Source organism: Poecilia formosa, unplaced genomic scaffold (assembly GCF_000485575.1).
Source record: "Poecilia formosa unplaced genomic scaffold, Poecilia_formosa-5.1.2 Scaffold88, whole genome shotgun sequence".
In the NCBI taxonomy this organism is placed as follows: Eukaryota; Metazoa; Chordata; class Actinopteri; order Cyprinodontiformes; family Poeciliidae; genus Poecilia; species Poecilia formosa.
In genome coordinates this window covers 2,154,915-2,162,011 of record NW_006800027.1, presented here as the reverse complement: position 1 = coordinate 2,162,011, position 7,097 = coordinate 2,154,915, and the positions used below count along the sequence as shown (strand labels likewise).

At 37.8% G+C, this 7,097-nt stretch overlaps 1 pseudogene; it reads right to left on the bottom strand.

The window, feature by feature from the left end:
* Positions 1 to 470: 470 nt before the first annotated feature.
* LOC103141737 (GTPase IMAP family member 8-like) lies at positions 471 to 6,513 on the bottom strand (annotated as a pseudogene).
* Between the last annotated feature and the right edge of the window lie 584 nt (positions 6,514 to 7,097).

The following is a 7,097-nucleotide window of genomic DNA, read 5'->3' as shown; positions in this document are numbered from 1 at the left end:
CATGTTTCATATAGTCTAATACAAAAAAGTTGCAGCTTAGTTATAACAAGCTCTGTCTTCAGATCCACTTTTTTAGAGATCATGTATTTGTAGGTTATAAAAGAAAAAACTGATGTATACAAGAAATGTATACATTGTCTAAAATTATGCAAAATGGCTAAAACAGTTAATTAAAAAAAAAGCTGAAAAAGGTGTAATAGCTTTGAAATTTAAAACAGCATGATGTAATTCATTTTATCTATCATAAGAAATCCGACGAGAGTGATCAGCATAATTTATATAAAAACAAATTCTAAAATAGTATCATATCTGTAGCTGATAATGCTTGTTGTGCTTATAAGACACATATATCATAGTTTGTTTTCTTGTTCTCTCATGTTCATAAAAGTTCAAGTGGCACGTTTGAAAAGTCTTCTGCTTTAACAAGAGCTCCTGCGTTGAATCTTTGTGGTGTTTGAGAACATGTTCAAAGAATCTTTCTTGTTTTCAGATAAAGAAATATTTGGTTGATTTGCTGCTATTAGGGAACTTTCATCAGTCTTTTTCATATAAGTGGCTGAGGAACAAATGCTGCCGATCCCAGAGCTGATCTCTGACTCTCTCACTCTGTTATTCAGCCATTCAGCTACTTGGTCATGTCCTCGTCGTCTCCTGTTCTCTGAAATGCTCCCATATTCTGAGGCAACATCTCCACTCACTGAAACAGAAAGATTAAATTTTGTTTACTTTAGTAATGTCTGACATCATCTGTTTCTTCTCTGTTAAGTCTGACGAAGACGATGATAAAGTCTCTCTAAATAAATATTGATTGACTGTTGGATGTAAAGTGTTGTGCAGATTAAATATAAACATAAAATATTGAATTTAATCAAATTAGACTTACTGTCTGAGATGTAATCCTCATCCATGCTATGTGCCATTTTTGTAACAGGTACCGTTGGGTCCTCTGGTTCATTTGACAAAGCCTTCAACATTTTCTCTATCAGGTCCTGCTCTCGTTGGTTCGACTCATCTTCTGTCACAGTGCGTTGCTTTCCAAGCCAAGGTAGGTTCTGAAATGTCCTTTTTTCTAGTTCAGTTGTGAAGAATCCTCTGTTTTGTGTTACCATGTTAATAATTTTTTGGAACAACTCTTTGACTTCAACAGGATCATCATAGCTACAGGGGTTTAGAACATGGTATCTGTTCCCACATTTCTCCAGAAGCTCCTGGAGCTCCTTTCCCTCTCTGACGATGTAATTCTCTACAGGGACGTCATTGAGCCAGTTTCCCCAGGTAAAAACCACCATGCAGTGTCTCCACACTCTTTCTGTTAATGGCTTCATGATCTCCAGCAGAGCTTTGAGATCTTTCTCTGTGAAAGATCTACCATTTGGTACAAGCAGGAGAAAAACATGAGGTCCAGGAGAACACATGGAGACACTGTGGAGAACTTCATCTTTGATCCAGTCAGGTGGTGTTGGGTCTGAGAACCAGCCTGGAGTTTCAACAACTGAGACTTTTACTCCATCAAAGTTTTCTTCATGTTTCACACATGGTGAAGTTTCTCTATGATCTTGGTAGTTCTGAAAATATGAAAAACAAATAAAAAAAATATAATTCTGGACATGCTTTATTCACTGGACACCTGCATTCTGTATGTCAGACTGTCTGAAATTTATTTTGCTTAGTCTTGTTACCTTTTTCAACCAAGCTCTCTCAAATGTAATTCTAAAATTTTCATTGAAAAGGATCATGTTTCCAGCTCCACTTTTTCCTGAACATTTCTGGCCAATAAGAACAATCCTGATGTCTCTGATTGGATGTCTCTCATCTGTATGACAAGCAAAAATTACAGTAATGTTTTTAATAACAAAATATTCACATTATATGAATTTGTCATAAAACATGTCCTATTTTTTGCCTACCTCCAATCAGCTCTTTCATTACTCTTGACTTTCTCTCATTGATCTTCTTCAACCTTCTGGCCATCTTGTCTCCAGTCTCTCTCTTGGTTTCTAGCTCTGCTGCTCGGTCCAGCTCCACTTCATAGTAAGATTTTTCATTTCCTGCCCACATCTCTTCAATCTTCTCCAGTAGTTCCTTTACCTGAGTCTTATCACTGTGGTCCTTGTTGTTCAGGACATGATACCTGTTCTCACACTTGTTCACTATCCACTGCAGACCTTCATCACTCTCTATTCGCTCCTCTACAGTCTTCACTCCTAACCAGTCTCCATAGGTAAATATAACAAGTGTGTGTTTCCAGATTTCTTCCCTAAACAGACTCATGTGTTCTTGGACAACTCTGAGATATGATTCATCAGTGTTAATTGCCAGAGGAACAACCAGCAGCACAGCATGTGGTCCTGGAGGACACAGATTCACACTGTTCTCTATTTCCAGTTTATCCATCTCATTGGTTTCCTGAAGGGTGTTAAAGCAGAACCAACCAGGAGAATCGACCACTGTGAGCCGCCTTCCTTCAACCACACTGTGGCCAATTTCACTGTGGGTTGTTCTGTCACCCTTTTCATTAACATTAAACATATTTTTCACTAGAATAGTGTTTCCTGTTGAGCTTTTGCCAGCAAACGATCCTCCAATCATTACTATTCTTAAATGGTCTGGAGGGACTTTTCCACCTAAACCAACAAAACAGAGAAAAAAAAATTTTGCAGTTTCTTCAACATAAAAAAGTTTCCAACTCTACTCTTTTGAGCAGAAATTAGATGAGTCCAACAATTGCAAAACCAAAACAACTCTTAATTTCTGGTGGTTGAAAGAGAAAGGCCAAAAAAAAATAGTCAGGTGGTGAATCTATTGCACCACCAGAACTGTCTTCTGATATAGATGACTTTTAGTGTCTGTTGTGTGAAAGGCATATATATGTGTGTATATATATATATATATATATATATATATATATATATATATATATATAATTAACAGTAACTAATTATAGTTACTGTTAATTAACAGTAACTATAATTACTGTTTGTGTATTATAGTTCACAGGTACCCCGCCCAATTTGTTATAAGTTCAATCTTCATTGTAGTTTGTTCATTCCTTCAGAATTTGGTTTGGTCTGTCTCCTGCCTTGATCCTTGGTACTGATATTTCCTTCATGTCATTGAATGTGACTGTTTAACTTATTAAATGAGGCCTACCGTGAGAAACTCTCTCCAACGACTTTTCTGGGACGCAAAAAGGTTAAATAATCCACCTCGTTTATGCTAATATTGCTCACCATGGACCTTACCAAGCCCCGCCCAGAAACGCCCCTCGACAGTCCCACGTGGCTGCATGTCTCACAAACAAAGCCTCGCGGGGCTTAGTTTCTATGTGTAAACATGGTGTCTTTCGTTTCAACGGACTCTCTACAAAGTATTTCTGAGTCGATTAGTGTAGCCTTTCTGCCGGATTTTCAAAAAATATCAGCCACGACAATGAACAGGGGAACCAACAAGTTCATGTCATCTTTTTTGGACGACATCAAGGTGTTTGAGCCATGGCATGCCTCTTACATTGTGCGCGTCGCAGCTAAATGCTACCGATCAACGAGGAAAACAGCAGATCTTCACACCCTCAACATAAATATAGCTGAGGACAAGATCACTGATGCCTATTGTTCTTGCAAGGCTGGGTAAGTCCGGCATTCGTGGTTTTGAGGGTTACTTTTGGAATCAGTGATCTCTGTTGGCAAATGTTTGAGTGTGCTAGGCCTGTTACTCGGTACTCGGTGCAAGCATGGCTAACACGATTACAGTTTCGTAAAAAGCCTTTTCAGGTAAAATAAAATCTTTAATGCATGTCAGATACGGTACACATTGCATATTGATCTGTTCAGCTAACGTAAGACTGTGTAACAGACAGGCTTCAAGGTGTAGAAGTTGTGTCGGTACTGCCATTATGCTGTACTTAGCTAAAAGGTTTTCATAATGAATGTGTTTATTATTGACTTTTTTTTTTTCAAACTTGGGGGTCATTGTTCACACATTATAGGCCTCCTTATGACCTTACAATATTTCAAGCATCAAAATTCAAAAGGGATCGGGAGGTGCTGGTGCCTATCTCTAGCTAACGTTCCGGGCGAGAGGCGGGGTCACCCTGGACAGGTCGCCAGTCTGTCGCAGGGCCACTCAAAATATCCCCATTCACTAAACACAAAGAAAGCAAAGTAATAATACTTACACCAGCACACACTCCTTTGTTTTTATTGATCTTACGACTGTTGAGCTGCAAATGCGTTCGTGCACAAGCTTTGATCCAAGCTAGGCATTCCATATCAGATTTGGGAAATCTGTGAATTTTATTTCCACAAATACGATCAGGATACCTGACATCGCCTGTACATATATCCCACTGACAGTGGAGAACCATTCTTATTTGAGTTCTGTCGCAAAAACTTTGATTTTGTAGATTGTGGTCTGCTAGTCCACAGTCTACATTAGCATGTGTATACTACTTTAACTTTTGTTTGTGAGACGGTCAAGCACGAGGTAGCTGCGCAGTGACGTCAAATGGGCATTAGCCAATGAAACGCGGCCCCTGTGGTAAGGTCCATTGATCCTTCTCAGTCTACCCTAAACCACGCCCACACACGCTCGAGGCAAGTCCATTTTGATTGGTTGAATCCTGTGGTAGAGGGCTGGCCCTGCGCTGAAAAAAATTAGCCGCAAACGGAGGGGGCGTGGCTAGACGCCTGTCAATCATTCTGAGCCGTGACAGACAATAACACTGAATGGGGCTGTCAGAAGTTAGCCCTTCGGGAAAGACCCAGGGATTTTCCTCAGGCGATTTGACACCAAGTTTGTTGAAAATTTAACAAAATGTGATACATTATTTCTAAAATATATTTAATTCTAGGTAGTTATTTTTAAGGGGTTTTTTTCTGTTGTTTTTTTAACTTTATTGTAAATGTCAGGGAGGGCTTAGCCCTACTAGTCCACTTATACCAGCTGTCCCTGCAGAAAGGAGATTGTTTTTATATATTTAATTTCTCTCACTGAATGTTTTTCTGTTCCTGAAAACTTTCTCCTGAAGGAAACATTAATTTATTGTTGTGCTTTTGCAGATGTAAATATTTGTAAGTAAAATATTATTATTTTGTATCTTATGTCTTATTTGATGTTTCCTTACTTCAAATCAGGGTTACATGTGATGATCTCAGAAGATCTGAATCTTCAAACCTTTACTTTATTCAACAAACAGCATCATAACTTTTTAGAAAAAAGGAACAATCTAATTTCTGTAGCTCTGTTTTCTGCTTCTGATCAAGTTTTACTTGTTTTTTTAACAGAAGCCAATATTAATAATAGTATATATTATATCTAATCTTGTATATCTTTTCTTAAAACTTAAATAATGTTAAGCTGAGTGTCACATGTGATGTTATCCCAGAAGATGAATCCTAAAACATTTACTTCCTTCAACAAAGAGCGCTCTAGCTTATTAGAAACAAAACTTGTAACCTACCTTCAATCTGTAGCTTCAGTTTGTTTATTTGTTTCTGGACTTGATCAAACCTTTTTGAGGCTCTTTCAGTCAAATCTGTCATTTCTTTTCTCAGAGTTTCTCCTTGACTTCTGTCAACAGAACAGTGTCTGCCTCCATTGATTGTAATCAGGGTCTCAATTTTGTCTAAAAGCTTCTTGACTTGATCTCTGTCTTCTCTGTTACTGAGGTTGAGAAAATGTTTTCTGTCTCCACATTGTTGAAGAATCCACTGCAGGACTGGATTTCTTCTGATTCTGGACATTTTCTCTTCATAAGTAGATGGAGTGACTGCAGTGAACAACACGATGGTGTGACTGAAAACATCTGCATTGAAAAGCTCCAAGTGTTGCTTTAGTGATGCTTTGACAAGCTGAGATGAATGTAAATCAACAGGAATGACCAGAAGAAAGACATGAGGTCCTGGGGGACACAGATGGACACTGTTCTGGATTTCTATCTGATCCAGTTTTGGGGTGTCTTCTGTAGGCCAATACCACCACCATCCTGGAGTATCAACCACTGTGACTCGTCTGCCGAACACTTCCTGCTGCCTCGCTTCACTCTGAGCTGTTCTTCTGCTGGTGTCAAAAACATTTTGACCCAGAATGAAGTTTCCAACTGAACTTTTACCACGAAGACTTCCATCTGATCTCCTTCCTCCTATCAACACAATCCTCAACTCTGTAGCAGGTTGGCTTTGTGCTGTGAGAGATAAGGCATTGTTCGATAGTTTAGAAACTCCTACTTTGAATAGACCAATACTGAATGTACTTTCTAATCTCACAAAAATAACTAGAATAGTTATTTTTGTGGAAAAAATTTGGAAAAAAACTAATTTGGAAAAAAACTAAACAATCTCTTGCATAAAGTCAAAGTCTTTAGATGTAACATATTCAGCCAGTAAATATTATCCGAGATAGGTTAAAGTTTAAGGGAATCACTGACCTGAGTTGGAAATATCAACTGAAGTAGCCATTTCAATTGCTTCACTCTGCCGACATTTCTGCTTCTTGTTTCATCAAACAAAACTTGTTCTTAAAAGAAAGTAAATCGTGCAGAGGTTGATGCTGTGCTTGATGAGTTGCTGTTGTGCCCTACGGCAATGGAAGGTTGATAAAGTCACACATGATCAGATATCGCCATATGCTGGATGATTGGAAAAACTGCATTTATATTCTGATGACCTAAAGCAACTATATTAAAATAAAACTGAAACTTAACAAATCATAAAATTAAATTTACTCATTAGAACAATTAGCACCATATCATTAAATGCTAAAATATTATGCAGTGATTTACATTTTGAACTGAACACTTTAAAGATCAAAGACTCTATGTAGAAAATAAGATCTACCGTCTGTTATGAGATTATGCTATTTTAGCTACTCTTGTCTCTTTGTTGTTGATTAGCTTTCTATTCAAACTGTGATTCTGTTATTTTTCACACAGATTGAAACAGACAAAAGCAAAGATCAACAGATGGAAAAGCTCTTTGATTACTCAGGGCATTATTGTGGTAAGGGTGACTGAATGTGATTGCTATTAATTTAGTGTGTTGGTTTCAAATTGTATTTATTCTGATGTTTTCCCTTAACTTCTATTTACAGGTATAATGACC